Source organism: Lutra lutra, chromosome 3 (assembly GCF_902655055.1).
Source record: "Lutra lutra chromosome 3, mLutLut1.2, whole genome shotgun sequence".
Classification (NCBI taxonomy): Eukaryota; Metazoa; Chordata; class Mammalia; order Carnivora; family Mustelidae; genus Lutra; species Lutra lutra.
Window position 1 is genome coordinate 81,054,990 of NC_062280.1, and position 21,044 is coordinate 81,076,033.

The 21,044-nt window shown below is 33.4% G+C and overlaps 1 long non-coding RNA gene across 1 annotated transcript in view; it reads left to right on the forward strand.

Moving 5' to 3' along the window:
- Window positions 1-21,044, forward strand: part of LOC125095300 (uncharacterized) — a 57,283-nt gene that overhangs the window by 22,605 nt on the left and 13,634 nt on the right. Inside the window, exons 2-4 of the long non-coding RNA XR_007125844.1 lie at window positions 1,224-1,393; window positions 2,280-2,438; window positions 9,803-9,884. This is a non-coding gene — a long non-coding RNA (uncharacterized LOC125095300). The remainder of the gene's footprint in view (window positions 1-1,223; window positions 1,394-2,279; window positions 2,439-9,802; window positions 9,885-21,044) is intronic.

Genomic DNA, 21,044 nt, shown 5'->3' on the forward strand with positions numbered 1-21,044 from the left:
ATCTTAAGGAAATTATGCTGAAGGCAATCTGGAAAGATTATGTGTTGCATGATTTCACGTATCTAACATTTCCAAAATAACATAAAAATGGAGAACAAGGGTGCCTGGGTGGCTCAGTGGTTAAAGCTTCTACCTTCAGCTCAGGTCATGATCTCAGGGTCCTGGGATCGAGTCCCACATCGGGCTTTCTGCTCAGCGGGGAGCCTGCCTCCTCCTCCTGTCTCTCTCTGCCTGCCTCTGCCTACTTGTGATCTGTCTGTCAAATAAATAAAAAAAAAATCTTAAAAAACAATGGAGAACAAATTAGCCTTAGATCTATATATTACATACATAACAATTTATAGAATCTCTCACTAGATCCAAGAAGCTTGATTTATACAACACCTCTGGGCTCTGACTTAAACTTAAATTGATGAGCAATTTAAACCCTACTCAATAACAAGTGAAAGGTGCTCAATGTGATGGGAATTTTCCAGAGATCATTGAAAAAGTCACAGAGTTCCAAGATCAATGTTTTTGTTTTCTTTATGTTATTTGTTAGAATACTAAGTTTCACATTAGATTCTCAATAACTAAGAAGATAGAGACAAATTAATTCAATAATAAAAATAGTCTTTGTGTTCTGTCCTGTCAGAATGGGTCCTCAAATACTTCATCTGTGAGGAGATTTCTAATGAAGTGAGAATAGGTAAAATAAAATATTTTTCTTAGAAATTTCTAATGTATATTTGGGAAAAGGTCTTGAAGTTGATAAATGAACTAAAAACAATGGCTTTATACACCTTGATCTGGTCATAGGTGGAAAGCTTCTGATTTTTGAGCATTTCATCCCAAAATGGTGGGAAACTCAGGGTGATACAATGTTCCCAGTATTATTTTAACTGATTAACATTTTAATTAATAGTCTTTTGTTCTACTTTGATATTATAAAATAGTTTGATAACAAAATGGAAATACAAGACCAGACATTCTTATCTTACTGAAAAAATAATATAAGTTACTGGCAATTTCTTTCTTTACTTAAATTGGTTATTGACTATTAAATTGAAAAGCATCACACTTTAATAACCTAAATAACCTAAATAATTAATGTCCATTAAAAGAAATAAATGCAAACTAAAGTCTCTTAAGGAGATATTTCAATTATTAAAAAACAGTATAAACAACTATCATCACCTATAGAAAATCTAAATATTAACCCCTCTATATTTTGCATTTCAAAGGGCAAAAAAGAAAGAGGTGGATAGGGGACAATCAAAATAATTCTTCAAACTTATCAGAGTTTTACATATGGGCATGAAAGAGCATTGAGGACTTGGAGAAACCATTTAAATATCATCTACCACTGAAACAACACAATCTAAACCTTCAGTTCCGGAAGAACACAAGTTAGGTGAGTAGAGGGAAGTTGAATTCCCTGGGATTCTTCCTTTTGAGCTATACTCAGTGGTAGTTTTTAATGCCATCTGTTCAGATTTAGTGATCCTAAAATCCCAAGTATGTATATGATTTAAATGCTGAATGTACTCTAACATTTCAAACTCCTGGATATTCTTGCAATAGCTATTCATTTTTGAGGGTATTGGAGCTCATTAATAATATGGTTTATAGAACAGGCTAGAGGACAGGCACCCAGGACAAAAAATAAAGTGTTTAAAAATAGGAGTATAATTGAGATTAAGGATATTACTTTGTGGTCTTTGGCTCAAAGTTTGAATTATTAACTACTCAGTTGAGTAAGGTGAAATATTTTTACTATGACTACTACTATTGTGTTACTGATAATAACAGAATCCTTTCTTCACATTAAAATATAGAGGAAAAACCGATATATAAAACTGACAAAAGCAGATCTATTCTGTCTAAATTGGAAGATGCAGGTGTTGTAACAGCTTTCCTGGGCCTTAATCCTCCCCACATCCCAAGAAAACCATTAGACATAGATGAAATTCAATTTGAAACTTCTGTACAGTGACACTTTATGCCAAAATTGTGTTGTAAAAGAAAATAAGGACGTCTGGATGGCTCAGGTGGTTGAGTGTCTGCCTTTGGTTCAGGTCATGGTCTGCAGGTCCTCAGATGGAGCCCAAAGTCAGGTTCCCCACCCAGAGAGGAGTCTGCTTCTACCCCTCTCTCTTTGTCTCTCCCACTTCTTGTACTATCTCTGTCTTTGTCTCTCTCTCTCAAATGAATAAATAAACTTAAAAAAAAAAAAAAGAATGAAAAGGAAAATATTTTAGGAAATTAAAACCAGTGCTTGTGTTTGGCTATACTGCCAGAGAGAAAAATAATGCAGAAAAAGATCAATTACCCGATATTTGAGATAAAGTAACTGTTGGATAAATGGACATAGAAAAGGAGAAATTAGATGAAAAATAATTGCAAAAACAAAAAACAAAGAAAGAAGATTGATAATTGAGAAGATAGTTATGACAAAGGTAAGCCACTGGTTATGAAAGAAGGTCTATATCTGCATGTGTTACCATGATGGTAAGACTAAGGGCTTTTTATTAAGATTCATGTAGAATAGAGATATACATGGATCTTAGTAGATTCTGAGCTCTGCTTCTCATTAGCTATGTGATGGCAATCAAGTTACTAAATTTAGCCTTATGTTCTCATTTTTAACAATTACAATATCTTCCTCTTCTAATCATTAATTTGTCCAACAAATACTTATTGATCAAATGGTATGTGACAATCTTATTATTATGGATTTTCCCATTAAAAAAAAAAAACAGATACATGTCAAGAGGGTTTTAACATGGAGCTTACAAATTAAGTGGGAAAAAAATCCCTAAATATATACTTCCAAACATAATGAAGACAAGAAAAGGGAAATAGAGGATGCCATCATAACATACAACAGGATTCTAGTTAGTATTAAATAAAAGGTAACACAAGTAAGATTTTGAGTAAAATTCCAAGCCCATTCAGAACTATCAGTGGTTATTGTTATTGTTTGTGCTTTAGAGATAAATATGACAGGATTGTGCCTGAAAATGTTTGAGCAATTTCTAGTTGGAAGAAACCATAGAATACCAATTCAAATGATACATAAGAGGAAAGCTCTCAAAGATAAAAGAAGCTCTAATTATTTATATTTAATTTGAGAATATAATTTTTAAAATCTCACTTTACAAAATGAGGTATACAAAGATGAGAGAAAGAAAATTATTATTTTAACAGGGATACAAATAATAGTCCATTATGTATCAATAATAAAGAAATTAAAAATAACCATAAAAGAATGCTATCTGTATCTTTTTGCTATTGTTGCAAAGCAATGATTAAAAAGGAGGCAAAGATTTGACAAGATTCATTTGGTTATATAATGAAAATTGAAGGTCTGTAGAGTTCATTTAAATTATCAAAATAAGACACTTTTAACAGAAGTTTTGATTAAATACAAAAGATTGTCAGAATCTAAATATCAGATAATCTTTGTTAAGTTTTTCACATCAATAACTAAACATTTCTTTTATTGTATTTGCTATTCATACTGTGGAAACATGACAATCTTTTTTTTTCTTTTGCTTTATAGGGGAATTTGAGCTCATCATAAAATTATTCCAATTATATCTTTTCTTAAAAATGCATCTATTAAGGAAATAAAGAATGTGTAAGAATAGAAAATATTCAAATAACATTTGTATATTTTATCATCTCTATCTTTTCTTTGGTCTACATATAGTTATTTTTACCAAAGAAAACAGAAACTATTTTCACATATCTGTAATTAAATAGTAGAAAGGCATTAGTTCCTTAAACAAATCTGAATTCAAAGTGAAATAGAATTCTCAAAGCCCTGTACTAATTCATATTTTGATTACACTTCCAATTCATCATACATCATACACCAAGGTATCAAGAACCAAAGATCAGGCACAAATAAATGTGTAATTAAAGCTAACCATATTTTACTATAAAGACCAATAAAATAGAAAGTTAGCATGTCTTGTATTCTATAAATCTAAAATGTCCGCAAATCATTTGAACCAAATGTTTATTCCTTTACTGCTTCCTCTCACACATGGAAAAATGACTTACGTAGTAGGATCTAGGTTCCCTACAGGCAAAAAGGCACCACGGAGTTAAGAGTCAATATGCAAAGTGTCTCAGAATTGTTTGGCACATCATTCAAGCCTTCTACATTTTGTCCTCACACAGTTTATTTTTAAACATCTGATCTCTTCCTTTTCGGAGTAGGGGAATCTTCCGATTAATATGCACTAGGGCACCACACGGTTGCCCATCTGTGTGGGTCAGTTTTGAATCACTGATCAGAGCCCAAATTGAGTTGAAATTTAGCCAAATAGCCAGCAACAATGACCTTCAAACCTGTCGTGGCTGGCTGATGGGCAGCTCTAGGGAATTTAATTTGCTTTAGAGCTTGTATCTCACATTCATGTCTGATTTTTAAAATGAATTTATTTCTTCTATTGATCTCTGCTTTTCTGATATTTAAGTTCTGGAAAAATTTCTTTTATGTTTTCAGTAGCAGACTCATTTAATAATGTTCTCTGAAAATAATAACTGGAGGAAATCAATAAATCAATAAAGTAATTTATATATTTATGCAGCTTTGGTTAAGAGTAATACCTTCTTCTATTTGCTTTCTAAGGTAAAGGAAATTAATCTATGTCTTTCTCCCTTAATATTAGCTGAAATACCCTAATTAACAACTAGGTATTTTTATTATCTAAAATAGACAAAAGCAAATAAAGAATCAATTTATTAAGAACTGGGATAGATGACTTTTTTTTTTTAAGATTTTATTTATTTATTTGACAGAGATCACAAGCAGGCAGAGAGGCAGGCAGAGAGAGAGGAGAGAGGAGGAAGCAGGCTCCCCGCCGAGCAGAGAGCCCTATGTGGGGCTCGATCCCAGGACCTTGGGATCATGACCTGAGCCGAAGGCAGAGGCTAAACCCACTGAGCCACCCAGGAGCCCTGATAGATGACCTTTTAAAAAGGAATTGAATTTGGTAAAATATGTACATTTTGAAAGTAATCTAAGAGCTAACATTTTCATATCTTTTATTTGCTTTTTAATCTTCCATATTTGAGAAATGGATCTATGAAATGTCCTAAGGCATAACAAAGCTAATTGTCTTTTCATGTTCTTGTAAAGACCATTTTTATTTTTTTATAAAATTGAGAGGAACATTTCCACGTTCCTGGATTTTCTATACATGCAGCCAGGATAAATTTTATGTTGTCAAATTAAGTATCAGATTATCTCCATAAAAGGGGAGATGATTCTAAGACCTCCTAATATAAATAGGTCATCAGAATCACCAGTAATCACTGCTTGCCTTACCTCATTTTTCTTTTCTCAATTTAAGAAGTCTACGATATGCTATTAGCTCTTTGTCAAGAGGTTCAGGAACAAGAGCAATAAACTCAGTAGACTCTCTTCTAGGATAAGACTTTGTTTCAAATTTTAGGTGGTGCTGTGGGTTTCCTCACCATGTAAGGTTCTTATCCACAATTGAGGGTGAAGGAGTGACTTCTATTTCTAGGACAAGATAGGAACATAAGGAACAAGAGTCAGAGCCAAATCATGCACTTTCAAAACCTGTGTCTGGTGATGGCACACATAATGCTCATTCACATTACATTAGACAATTGAATACACTTTCCCAGTCCAAAATAGGATGGGAAAGTGTATTAATCCTATAAAAGACATAGTAGTGGGTAAGGAGTAAAGAGTTGGGATCAAATATAATCACCACAGACTTCTATCTTCATTACATGTATTGGTTTCTCCTTCATAAAACTCAGTACAGAATCCATTCATGATAAAAACTGTTAGTAAATAGGAATAGATGGAAACTTAATAGAGAAACTCAGTGCTTTCCCTCAAGATCAAATAAAAGGCAAGAATGTCCTCTCTCAACACATCTTTTCCCTTTCTTTTCCCCAAAGATTTTATTTATTTATTTGAAATAGAGAGAGAGCACAAGCAGGGAGAGTGACAGAGGGAGAAGCAGACTCTCCTCTGAGTGGGGAGCCCTACACAGGACTTGATCCCAGGACCCTGGGTTCACGACCTGAGCTGAGACAGATGCTTAACCAACTGAGCCACCCAGGTGCCCCCCAACACTCCTTTTCAACATTCTTTTGGAAGTCCATGTTAATGCAAAAATACAAGAAAAGGAATGAAAATGTCTACAAATTGGAAAGAAGAAAAAAGACTATGTTTGTTCATAGATGGCATCATTATCTACATAGAAAATTCATAAGAATTAACAAAACATCTTCTGGAACTAAAAAGCATCCCAACAATGTTAAAAAATACAGAGGGTAATATACAAAGTTGATTGCTTTCTTATATACCAACTATAAAAATATAATACAATTTACATTAACACCCAAGAAAAGGAAATACTTATGTAGAAATCTAATGAAATTTGTACAAGATCCATATCAGGAAAGCTATAAAACTTTTATAAACTAAATAAAAAAAGAACCTGAATAAATAGACAGAAATTTTGTTCATGGAAAGGAAAACTCAATACTATCAAAAGCCAGTTCTTCTCATCTTTATCTATAGATTCAATGAAATACCAACCAAAATCTAGTCCCAATTTTATCTAGTATATTATTTTGTGCATGACAAACTGATTATAAAATTTATATGTAGAGGCAAAAGGCGTAGAATAACCAGCATGATGTTGGAGAAGAAAAAAGTTGGAGGACTGACAACTACCCTAACAAGACTCACTATAGAGCTGTAGTAAGCAAGAAAGCATAGTATTAAAAACAGAATAAATATATTTATTAATGGAACTGAATATAGAGTCTAGAAATAGACTCCTATAAATATAATCAATTGATCTTTCACAAAGGAGCAAAAGCAATACAATGAAACACAAAGAAATTCTCCTCAACAAATGGTATTGAAACAACATTAAAAAAAAAAAAAGATTCTAGCAACAGAGCTTACACTCTTCACAAAAATTTACTCAAAATGGATTGTAGAACTAGGTATAAAACACAGAACTATAAAACTTCCAGGAGATTACGGGGAAAAAAAAAAGAAAAAAAAACCTAGATGACCTTTGGTATGGAGACTTTTTTTTTTTTTAGCTATAACAACAAAGACATGATCCATGTAAAAATAATTGATAAGCTAAACTTCATTAAAATTAAAAACTTCTGCTTTGCAAAATATAATATAAGGAGGATGAGAAGACAAGCTACAGACTGGGAGGAAATATTTGTGAAATATATGATAAAGAACTATTACCCAAAATACACAAAGAACATTTAAAACTTAACAATAAGAAAACAAACGATTCATTTTAAAAATGGTCTAAAGACATTAAGAGACACCTCACCAAAGAAGTTATACAGATTACAAACAAGCATATTAAGTGATAATTCCATATTGTTTGTTATCAGTGAGGTGCAGATTAAAACAACAATGAGGTACCACTATCCACCTATTAGAGTGGCCAAAATCCAGAACACTGAAAGCACCAAATGCTGACAAGGATGTGGGGCAATAGGAACTCTCTTTTAATAGGAAAGTTCAATAGAACTTGCTTGTGGGAATGCAAAATGGTATAGCCACTTTGGAAGACGATATGGGAGTTTCTTATGAAATTAAATATACTCTTGCCATATTATCCAGCTATCATTTTCCTTGGAATTTATCCAAATGAGTTGAAAACATGTCCACAGAGGAATCTGCATATGCATGTTTATTTATAATTGCTCAAACTTGGACACAAAAAAAGACATTCTTTAGTAGGGGTTTGGATAAACTGAGGTACACCCAGTCAATGAAATATTATTTTACACTGAAAAATGAGCAATCAAGCCATGTAAAGACATAAAGGAGACTTAAATGCATATTACTAAGTGAAAGCAACAATCTGAAAAGGTTACATAGTGTATGATTCTAACTATATAACATTCTGTAAAAGGTAAAAGTATGAGACAGTAAAAAAATCAGTGGTTGTAAGAAGTTGGGGGTGAGGCATGAATAGTTGGAGCACAGAGGATTTTTAAGGAAGTGAAAATACTCTGGATGATATCATAATGATGGATACATGTCATTTTACATTTATCCCAAAAAGAAAGTGCAATACCAACAGTGAACCCCAAGGTAAACCATAGAATTCAGGTGATTTTGATGTGTTGACTTAGGTTCAAGAATTTTAACAAATGTACCACTCTACTGAGAGATGTTGATAATGGGGTAGACTATGCATGTATGGGGAGAGGGGTCACAGGAGAAATCTTTTACCTCCCTCTCAATTTTGCTGTGAACCTAATACTACTCTAAAAAAAAAAAAAAAGAAATCTTTAAAAATAACCTCAATATAAAATCCAAATGAAAACTCTTAAATTCTAAGTATTGAATTGATGTTTTGTTCTTTTCCCCAGAGTCAAAGTCTGTTAATACCTTTGCATGTCAACTTTTGCAGCTTTAAGAATTTTCAACTAGATTTATTTTAATTTTTATTTTAATTTATTTTCATTTCTAAAAACTATTAAAAACTATAAAACTAAAAAACTATATAAAACTATAAAAACTAAAAAGTATAATCATTCTAAATCTTGGTACAAGCCCCCATCTTCTCTATCCTGGAAAATTGCCATGGCCTCCTATCTGATCACCTACATTTTGCTTTTGGTTCTAGCGTCCATTCTCAATCCACCAGCCATACAGAGTATCAAAGTTAATTATATCATGATATTCCTCTTATCAAAACTCTACAATTATTGCTGCCCATTTAATGTATATTTACATTTTAATCTAAAATACCTATAATTTAAAAGTGTCTTATTCAACTCAAAGACATAATGTATTCCCTCAATTTTTAATAAACCATTTTATAATCTGACTTATCAATATATAAATATTTCACAGATTTAAAAATTTCATTATTTTGGGGTCACCTTTCATTTCACAAATATCTACTTTTGGACAATAAATTATGCTGTCACTCTACTCTGGTGAACTTGTAGACTATTTCTATTTCCATTCTGATCTTATCTCTCACTAAACTTTTTTTGTTTTACTCACTCTGCTTTAGCCACATCATTTTCCCATCCTCTGCATACATAGGCGTATGCATACTTCATTGCTTATGCCCTTATTCTTTCCAGCAGCAGGAAAGTCTTTTACCAGCTATCTATATGGCCAATTCCATTTTTCTTTGAGTATTTGTTCAAATTCCAACTTCTCAATGAGGTCTGCCGTATACTCCCTATTTAAATTGCAACCAAATGCTCTAGTACATTCACCTCTATAAACCTCACAGGTTTTATTTATTTTGGTAACTCAGTAATTTTATTCCTAGGTGAAACTCGTTTTTTTTGTTTTTACATAGCAAAATGCATGGAGACTTTTCACTATCCATAAACAAAGTTTTATGGACATTTATTTACACAATACATTTATTTACATTTATTTATAATTTTATTGCATACTATTGTATGAAATGAATTTAAAATAATTGATTATCCAACATTACATTGATGAAAACTTGGCTATTTTGCTATTTTAGTTTTAGAAGCGAGGCTGCAACTAAACTCTTTGTTCATGAATCTTTGTATGTATCTGCATCTGTGTAATAGTTATTTAGAAGTGGAATTGCTGAGTTAATACTTATATATTTTATATATTGATAGCTATCTTCCAAAAAATTCTACACTTACTCATACTTTACTCATACTTTAACATTGCAAGGAGGTATATAAGATATTTTAAATCATTTAATTATTCTATTCTTTTGCATTTTTTGTGTGTGAATTGCCTGTTTATATTCTTTGCCTTCATCAGGGCTACCATAAGCCACTGGGCACCTGCAGTGAAGATAGAAGATAAAGTCTTCCTCTAAGTAGATACAACCCCATGATGTTTGGTGAGTACAGGGCAGATTGGAATTCAGTCCCCTTCCCCCCCAGTAATCACCCTTATACAAAGTACAACCTGAGCAATCTCACGTGGTGGCCCTTATTTTCTTAAATTTTGGCGTACTTTAACTCATGTATATGCATATCTATATACATATGTAGTTTTATATATATGGCAATTGTTTCTAGTATGTTGTTTTTCTTTTCATGTTGTAAACTTTTTTTTTTTTCAAAAGATTTCATTTTTATGTAATCTCTGCACCCAGTGGTGGGGCTTGAACTCACAACCCCAAGATCAAGAGTTGCATGTTCTACTGACTGAGCCAGGCAGGCAACCCTCACGTTAAAATCTTATGTATGAAAATTTGAAAGTGTAAGGCACAAATATTTTGATATTTTCCTCTCTTATTTCTTCATTAAGTATAAACATATATACATATATATGTATATATATATTCTTCATAATACCATTAAAATGTACCTTGTAGCCACTAATTTAAAATAACTTCATTATGTGTTAAGTGAGGTACCATATGTATGAATCTTTTTTTGTGATACTATATTATTATTTTCCATACTCTACCAATAATATTATTGTGATTACTTACACTTGTATTATCAGATTTAGAGAACTGAAATCTTTAAGATAATTGTGTCTTTCCATTCATTAGCATGGCATTTCTGTGCATATTTTTAGAGCTTACTTTTTTTCTTAAACAAACTGTCACCACTTCCTTCATACAGATTTTTGCACATATCTTGGTAACTTTTTTCCTAGGTGTGATATTGTTTTTTGCTATCTATGGACAAAATATTTACTCAAGAGACATGCTATGTCATTCTTTCTTTTTTTAAAAAATTTTATTTATTTGTTTGACAGAGATCACAAGTAGGCAAAGAGGCAGGCAGAGAGAGAGAGAAGAGGGGAAGCAGACTCCCTGCTGAGCAGAGAGCCTGATGAGGGGCTTGATCCAAGGACCCTGAGATCCAAAGTCAGAGGCTTTAACCTACTGAGCCACCAGGCACCCTGCTATTATTTCTGATGAATGGAGAACTCTCGGTTTTACATATTGATTGTATAGCATGCTGTCTTTCTGGGCTCCCATATTAATTCCATTACTGTCTTGGTTGATTTTCTTCATCTCTCACATGTTCTGTCAGTCTGAACATCCTGCTTGTTAAAATGACATGTCATATTCAGACTCAACACTGTTTTCTCCTTGGAAAAGCAAATGAAGAGAATTTCCAAGTAGTGATCACTCTATGAACTAAGAGGAGTCCCATATTACTAGCCATCTGAGGTGTCTCCATCATCATGGTGAACACCCAAACCAAGAAAATGACCTGTCCTGAGATGAAATGTGGAAGTTTGGGGAAAATGTCAATTTTGTATTATTACTTATGCCTTTGCCTACTGCACCAATGTAGTAGGTCTTTAAAGAAAAGCACAAGTGTCTAGAATCTGGTGTTTAGAATGTTCAACTGATCAACTAATATGAGCTAGATAAGGAAGAGGATTCTGAAAAACCTTTATCTTTTACACTGGTTCCTTCTAACTCTGGTGCCAGCTAGAATTCATGTGCTGGGAAAATATCCACACCATTTCTTACACTCTAATATAAAGTACTATAAATCTATTTAATTGAATAAACATACTCTAAAACTATTGAAAATGTATCAGTTGTAAATGGAAACTGAAAACACCTAGCATATCTCTAATTTTCCCATTCTTCTCATTTTTTTACTCCTATTTACTGACAATTCTGTTTCAAATTTTCACTTTATTAACTCAGATGCCTTAGCTTTCCATTGAGTAAGCTGGTCATCTCTGATACACATAAAGGTAATGTGTTCTATTTGGCAAGATTTTCCTGTTCATTTTCTCAGATCTGCCCTTTACTAAGATAATGTTTTAAGTTATTAAAGCAAATAAAATATTATCTTATATTCACTCAAACATAAACATCTTTCTCTGAAGTTACCTATGCTATATGTTTCATCCTCATAACTGATTTATTTTATAAATAAAAGTTTGTACCTATTAATCCTCTTTATCTCTTTTGCCTATTTCTCACCCCCTCACCTCCATAACAACTAGTTTATTCTCTATATTTAGGAGTCTGTTTCTCTCTTGTTTTTGTTATTATTGTTTTATGCTAAGTAAAATAAATCAAATAGAGAAAAACAAATACCTTATAATTTCGTTTATATGTGGGATGTTTTCCTTAATTCTTCATCTTTTCAACCCAATATTACCATGTGATAAAATCTTTTTTCTTTAGAGTTTCAGTTTAAATTCTTTGTGTCAATATCATATCCCCACATGGCATGTCTTCCATGGGCTATTTGTGTTTAAACTGTGAAAGCATATATAATTATTTATAGAAAAAAAACCCCTTTAGTAGCAGATTGGTCATATTACATGTTTAGGAAAGTATTTGGGGATATTTAAGGTTTGTTTTCAATAACGAGAGAAAAAGAGCCTAGTCATTCTCATAATAAACTATTGTTCAACTCAATTAATTGTACTATCATGTACCCTGGAATAAAGTGGCATATTATGATCCGGGAGGAATAACAAATTTCATACCTACCTGTAAAACATGGAATTGTAAAATTCGTGATATATAGTAACATCAAAAACCCTCCTAAGAGTTCCTTTTTTATTAATATTGTGGCACTGCCCTTTCACATGTGCTCTCCTTTCATAAAACAGGCTCCTCCTTCAATGGCTCTTTCTCAGAACACACTTCTCAGAGTCCTCTATGATCTAAGAGCCATCTCTTATAGTCTGTTACACTTTCCTATCATGCACTACTATCATAATTTTTTAATTGCACATTTTATTTATTTACTTGGTTACCCTCCTTCCCTCCCTCAAAAAAAAAAAAAAAAAAAAAAAAAAGAAAGAAAGAAAGAAAGAAAGAAAAAGAAAAGGAACAAATACCCATGGGCAGAGACTTTCATGTTTCCACAGCTCCTAACAAAATGACAGGAACATATTCACAACAACTAAAATTTAGTGTATTGAAGAAAGGAAGAATTTATTTTGCTTCTTAAATATGTATATACCAGTAAGTTATTAAATATGATGTCGTAGATCAGACTCTATTTGTTTTTGTTATTCATTGTATGTGATTAGTCCTAAAACAAGAAAGCCATACTCAAAATTATTTTTATCTTTTTCAGACTTGACCAAGTACAAACAGTTTTCAAGTTTGAAATAAATGAATATGTCAAGCTCTTACACTCTTTCTTAGACAGGAACATTTTTTCCCAATGACAATTCAACTTCTAATATCACTACTTCTTTAAATGGACAATTTTGCGAGCATCTAAAAGACAAAAAGAAAAAAAGGAATCATATAAGAAATATACCCAATAAGATTTCTTCTTATTAATACCTTTTGTCATACAAACTTAGATTTTCATTCTAATCCATATTCCTGGAGTGTAATAAAACACAAATAATCAACAATGTAAGAAATCTGTTCAAGCATTGTATTGTCTCTGTATGTGGGTAGGGTAGCAGTAATCCTGAACTCTGCTCTAACAGATGGACATTAGAGGAAAGAGCATCATGAGACTGAAATCCAAAGAGTTAGTGAAAAGTGCCAGGACTATTCTTAGGAATGTGAACATTTATAAGATTTATTTTTAAAAAAAAGTTACTTAAAAGTTAAATGGATTTGTGTAACAAATAAAACTCCCTGGTTATTTTTTTTTTAACATTTTATTTATTTATTTGAGAGAGAGACAGTGAGAGAGAGCATGAGTGAGGAGAAGGTCAGAGGGAGAAGCAGACTCCCCATGGAGCTGGGAGCCGATGTGGGACTCAATCCCGGGACTCCGGGATCATGACCTGAACCGAAGGCAGTCGTCCAACCAACTGAGCCACCCAGGCGTCCCAAAACTCTCTGGTTATTTATCATAATGTAAAAACAGTCTCAGTAAGATCTAAGAATAAGAATAAGAATAAGAAAGAATAAGAATAAGAAAATGTTGATATCCAGGGGCACCTGAGTGGCTCAGTTGGATTAGTGTCTGCTTTCAGCTCAGGTCATGATCCCAGGGTCCAGAGATTGAGTCCCACATCCCTGAGCCGCGCACTGGGCTCCCTGCTCAGCGGAGAGCCTGCTTCTTCCTCTCCCTCTGCCTGCAGCCCTGCCTACTTGTGCTCTCTTTCTCTGTCAAATAAATAAATAAAATCTTAAAAAAAAGAAAATGTTGATATCCAATTTTCAAGTATGCTTGTTTTTGATAGATATGCTCCCTAACTTTTTTTCAGAGTAGGTGACCAAACATACAATTGATTATTTATTCTCCTACTGCATAATCAAAGAATTGCTTTGTCCTGTTCAAAATATGTCATTTCTTATATGTGTACACATTTCACTTTAATAATAGTATAGATAGGGTACCCATTAATACACACATGTACACACGTGTACCCTACATTTATATCTTTTACATTTCTTGTTTTAAAATGGCCTGGAATATTTTACAAACAAAAATATATTTCTCTACTAGATAGGAAGCTTAAGCTATTGCTTTGAATATATGGAGCTTGTGGTAGGTCAGATTTGCTAAACTCTTTTATTAGAAGTGTTTTTTGATTGAGGATTAATTCTACTGACTTTCTGTATAAACAACTGTACTATTACAAATAATGAGTTTTAGCTCTTATTTTTATCTGATTTATACCTTATTTCTTTTCTTATCTTATTGCATTATCTAGGATATCTAATACAATCTTTACAGTTAGTGTATATTCTTAATTTTTACTTTAATGGTATGTGTACACACTGTTAATTTGAATTCTCTCTCACTTAGAATACAGATTTATGAATATTTTTATTTTGAAAAATCCATATCTTTTTAGTGCCTATTTAGTTCCATATTTGAGTATTCAAACATGTGTACTGAATGACTAAATAAGTCCGGTGAAGTGTGAACTAAATATTCTTAAAAACAAATTTATTTAAGAGGAATGTCTGTGATGTTCTCTGTGTGGAATTAGTTTATCTGGTTTCCTAATCTTAAGGGTTTTTATTAATTGATAATTTTATCCATTCTGCTATGTTTCATTCAGGTTCTTGGTTTTTAAGAAGTCAGAAACACAGATACCAAATCTAAGTGATATAGAGCTGACCTGAAGTATATTTTGCAGTGGTGCTCTTTTCTTCTTTTATCATTAATACAAAGTGATAGAGAAACTGAAAAATTATATCACTATGATGTCACTAATAAAGTTAATGTTGATTTCCCAAAAAACTTTTTTTAGTTTTAATTTGTTAGTATAATATAATATAGTAATATAATAAAATGAAGTGCTATTTTCTGCATTCTAAGTATCTCTTTAAAAACAAACAAACAAACAAAAAACCAGCTCTGTCTTCATAAGAATGTCATCACTCGGGACGCCTGGGTGGCTCAGTGGGTTAAAGCCTCTGCCTTTGGCTCCGGTCATGATCCCAGGAACCTGGGATCCAGCCCCGCATCAAGCTCTCTGCTCAGCGGGGAGCCTACTTCCTCCAATCTCTCTCTCTGCCTACTTGTGATTTCTGTCTGTCAAGTAAATAAATAAAAATCTTAAAAAAAAAAAAAAAGAATGTCATCAATCCTCTTCAAAATTACCATAACGATAATCCTCAAAAGGAACATAGGCCAGGCTACAGTGTGTAGAGTAGGCACCATCTGTGCATTGTCTTAGTGCCTCCAGGCAATGAATTTTGGGGGAAATGATAAAAGCTAAGAGAAGCACATGAGTACAGTGACATGGTGACACAATGACATAATGCAGTTTTGATCTTGCATATGAAGAAATTAGTAATTTTCTCCAACCCGGTGCAAACAACAGTGGGGCATCCATTGCCCCTTTTGACAGCTTGCTTTCCCCTCAGAGGCAAAAGATAATTGGGCTTATGGAGCTGTACATCTGTCCATCCTTGCTACTTTACAAACGAAGTTCATAGTCATTAGGCTTATGTTCATAGAATTTGATGTGAAAATATTGGATTGATGTTAAAGAATATATGCAAATTTTTATAGAGAAAAATAAGCTATAATTTGCATTTTTGTCAGCTAGAATCAGTTGGATTTTGTTCACAAATATTTATAAAACTCATTCCCTTTGCCAGGCGCTATGTTAAGTACTGCAAATAAAAAAGATGATATATCTTTGAGTATCAAACATGTTAGTGGATGAGGAAGTCTCAGAAGTAGATAATGGTTTCAAGACTAGGGCAAAATATTACAGATATGCACAAAGAAGTCTAAGGGAGAGGTAAAAAGCTAACCTTACCCTCAAGGGTGAGGGCTCTGAGAATATGTACCTGTATACTCTTGAAGGATAGGTAAATGGTAATTAAACAAGTATCAGGGAAAGGTAATCCATACATTGTAATTCAAACATTACAAATTGCTGGGATGTGAACAATATGGTATGTTCTAAGGAACTACATTCGTATCCAATTACTAAAAAATAAAGTACAAGTGTAGAGTAGTAAAGATGAAGCACAGAGGTAAAAAGGGTTTAGATAAGGCAGAAAACTGTAACTTTAGAGAAGCATTAGCATTCCTGTCAAATATTTAAGCAAGTATGTGTATCTTACAACCAGATTCATAGTCAGATTCTATGATAGTACATAGTGGAACATTGGTTTTAAGATGGTCAAGCAGGACACCATTTAGGAGAGGACTTTTTTTTTTTTTTTCCTAAAATAAGGCAGTATGGAATGGAATGGAATGCCCTTATTTTGATTCTGCACCCTGTCCTAGTGTGTGGAGGTGGGCTTCTTCCATACCACCCCCAAGCAAGCAATTCTCTGGATGTCAGCTGGATATCCCATAATTCAATTCAATTCTGACACTATCTACCTGGAAATAGCATAAGTTCCATGGATTGAGGGCTCCGTTGCACAAGACAGATATCCTCATCAGATGCCAGCCTCAAACCAAGTTGTTGCCTGTGCTTCTGATCCATTGGCTATAAATCAGAGGTCCCCATGACCCAACACCCTTCCTTGGGTTGGATTAATTTTTTAGAATGGCTCACAGAACTCACTAGATTACTAATTTATTACAGAAGATATCAAAGGATACAAATCAATAGCCAGATGAAGAAAGAAAATAGCTGTCTGAATCCCATCTTTTGGGGATTTTATGCAGGCTTTATAACACAGGCTCAATTGATTAAGTAATCGGCCATTGATGATTGATTCAATCTGTAGCCCCTCTTTCCTCCCCTGGGGTCAGAGGATGCTACTGAAAATTCCAACCCTCCCCATCAACCAGCCCCCCAACCTTAGGGGACTCATTAACACAAAAGTTACCTCCTTAACATAACAGAAGACACCTTTATAGCTCTCTTTGCTTAGGAAATTGCAGGTGTTTTAGCAGCTCTGTGCCAGAAACTTGGGAGAAGACCAAATATATGCTTATTATATATCACAATATTACCATCTTAATTTAATAATGTTTAGCAATAAGATCGGTGACAATTTTTGATTTGATATAAATGGTGTAAAAAGGGAAAAAATGAAAGATCTTTTATTTAAGCACTTCCAGGAATGGCCTTTCTAACCTTGAGAGGGAACATCTTACATATATATCTAGAGGCAAGAAAATTCTGGGTAAAAAAGTGTAGAATGTGGAGGGGGTAAGACTTCCAGAATGGCAGAATGAGGAGTTTGATTAATCATAATCTATTTCCCTAAAGCAGTGATAGGGACTGAATACAGGTGTCAGAACAACCATTTGAAGATTTAATAAATTAAGAACTGTTTATTCAAGAAAACCCACTAACTCTGGGTAAGATTAGGTCTTAAACATCAGCAGCCTGGCTGTACTCCCAGATAGGCTAGTTTTATTTGGAATGAAGTGTGGAAAAATCCATGCCCAGGGCACTGTCCAAAACAGTAGAGATTTCTTTGGCAAATAATTAGAGAAGGCTAACATGGGCTAGCTGGAAGTCACCACACTGACTGGTTGGGACAAGCATCACAAAGGCAGACCAACCAGAAATTTAACAGGGAGATCCAGCAGTAGAGAAGCCAGAGGCCTTGCTGAAATCCCATTTATCTCTGGTGGTGTGGAAGATTGTGCAAAGGCATAAGGCTGAGCTTGTTCAGGAAAAATCAGAAATACCCCCAGTGACTTACTCACACCTGGTTGAATACAGAAAGTAAAAATGGGCCCAAATGTCAAATTCCTTAAATTTAAATAAAAGTAACTATGGAGAAATTGAGACCATTGACTAAAATGGCCTAACTTTCCCACAGTTTGACTAAGCATAGATAGTCCCCCTCCTGCCACTAGTAGGCTCCTGACCTCTCTCTCACCCTGTCTTGAAGATTAGAAAAAGTTTACTCTTCTTTTGGATCAGGCTGATTAACAAACACAGATAGCCTATGATCCCACCCACTCCATCCCTTAAAAAATATCTCCTGCTCACAGGGGCAAATCTTCCAATTATTTCTATAAATCTAATATGATATTCTGCCAAATGTCTCCTATTAACTCCCTAGATTCATCCTCTCTGTCTCATGACTGTTCAATGTGGACTGATTTCTTCTGGCTCCTTGTTTCCTGGCTTGTGGTTGATTTCAGTCGATAAGTAGTAACCCCAGAATGGGATGGAGGGGAGGGATCAGAGTAAAATCAGGATATTTAATCCCCTGAATTTCTTCCTGAAATATTCTTGATTGCCTGTGTCAAGAATGGGTGAGCCTCTTTGGTTTCTGGTAACTCTTTTTTCCTCTAATATCTTCAGTTCTGTTAACAACTTGTGGTTCTTAAATACCCTCTCCACAGTTTTCTAAGTAGTTTCTTTTTTAAAGTTTCCTCGAATTATTCTAATTTTAGAGTACCATCTGTTTCCTATAGAGACAATGACAGATTAAAGTACTGAAAGCAAACTATGATAAAGAACCTGGGGGCATCTGACTGGCTCAGTCAGTAGAGCATGCAACTCTTGATCTCGGGGTTATGAGTTTGAACCCGGTGTCGGTGCAGATTACTTAAAAATAAAATCTTAAAAAAAAAAGAAAAAAGAACCTGGAGTGAGGCAGGGAGTATAGAGCATGAGGTGGTAGGAAGAGACTGAAGAATAGTCTTATTTTAGCTTTTCAAGTTATTTAATAAAATATAAGAATACTAAATCTACAAATATTTTACTTTAGTTATACCCCAAAATTGTATACATGTTGTTTGGTCCTATAAAATGAACTCTGTTAGTGTAATTTAATGTATTATAATAAATGAAAGATAAAATGTGATGATTTAAGCAAATATCAAAAGTCATTTAATTAATTTAAGGTCATTAAATAAAATCTTCTCATAAAGTAAGAGTAGCATTAAAAGATAGCTTCAGTTTTGTGACAGTAATAAATTAGGCTTTTTAAAATACTCAACTAAAGGTAATAGACTATTTTTTGCACTGTTTCTTAATATTTTTTCCAAGTTTAATATTGTCAAAATTAAATATTGACAAAGAGTCAGAATTGAGTCAAACTTACAATCATGATAAAAAAGAAATATACACACATGCATACACAAATAAACTTTTAGCTTTAGTTCACTCCAAATTGAAACATGTAAAATTCATGTAAAATTTTATCTAATATCCAGTTTAAGTCCCTATTTTAATACTTTTCTTATAATCTGCTATAAATCATCAAATATGTAATCAGTGTATACATGTGGTAAATTCTTTTTTGGGGGGCAAGAGTATGGGTATTTTTTGTATTTGGCTATTGTTTATGAATAAAAAAACATGTAACAAATTCATGAATTTGTTTTTATATCATTTTTAACAAAATTAACTTTGTGTTTACCTGAGCATGAAAATCTATACTTGAAAAATGCAAATACATGGAATTCAAATATAAATGTATTTATTATCATAATTGAGTTATAACTTTTTCACATATCTCTCCTATAAAATACATATCTATCCCTGTAAATGTGGAGTATGCATGTGTATACATATATATACATATATATAAATATGGTACACTTAGACACAGATAGAATATATAATATAGACTATGTGGGGTTTTATTTTAAGATTTTATTTATTTATTTGACACAGAGAGAGAGCAAGAGAGCAACAGAGGGAATACAGGCAGGGGGAGTGAGAGAGGGAGAAGCAGGCTTCCCACCAAGCAGGGAGCCCAATGTGGAGCTGGATCCCAGCACCCTGGGATCATGACCTGAGCCAAAGGCAGACACTTAATGACTGAGGCACCCAGGGTCCCTAGACTATGTGTTCTTAACATGATTTATAATCTCTTAAGCAATAACCTAAAAATATTTGGGTAAGTTCTTCCTACTTTTTCTCTTTAAATGTACAAATTTTCAGAAAGGTTTAAAAAACAACATATTTTTTGTTAAAATAATTTATTATAAAAAAGGAGTTTATTACCCAAAAGTAAAAGTCAGCACTTTAATTTGCCTACATTTTTCTGTTTATGTTAAATTAGTCACCATACAATACATCATTAGTTTTTGATGTAGTGTTCCACAATTCATTGTTTACATATAACATCCAGTGCTCCATGCAACACATGCCCTCCTTAATACCCATCACTGGGTGAACCCATCCCCTCACTCCCCTCCCCTCTAAAACCCTCAGTTTGTTTCTTGGAGTCCATAGTCTCATGGTCCATCTTCCCCTCTGATATTCCCCCTTCATTTTTCCCTTCTTTCTCCTAATGTCCTCCATGCTATTCCTCATGTTCCACAAATAAATGAAACCATATGATAATTGCCTTTCTCTGCTTCACTTATTTCACTCAGTATAATCTCCTCCAGTCCCATCCATGTTGATGCAAAAGTTGGGTATTCATCCTTTCTAATGGCTGAGTAATACTCCATTGTGTATATGGACCATATCTTCTTTATCCATTCATCTGTTGAAGGGTATCTTGGGTCTTTCCACAGTTTGACTATATTGGACAGTGCTGTTATGAGTATTGGGGTGCATGTGGCCCTTCTTTTCACTTTCGCCTACATTGTTAAAATGAATAAATTATAGTTTCCATCCTCCATTAGTTCTCTACTCTTTCTAAGAGAAAGGAAGCACTTATTGTCTTTCTTGCCTTTTACTTAAATTCAGTGGGTTAAAGATCTTTTAATGAGGATTTCAATTCAGAAAAGCTAGATTA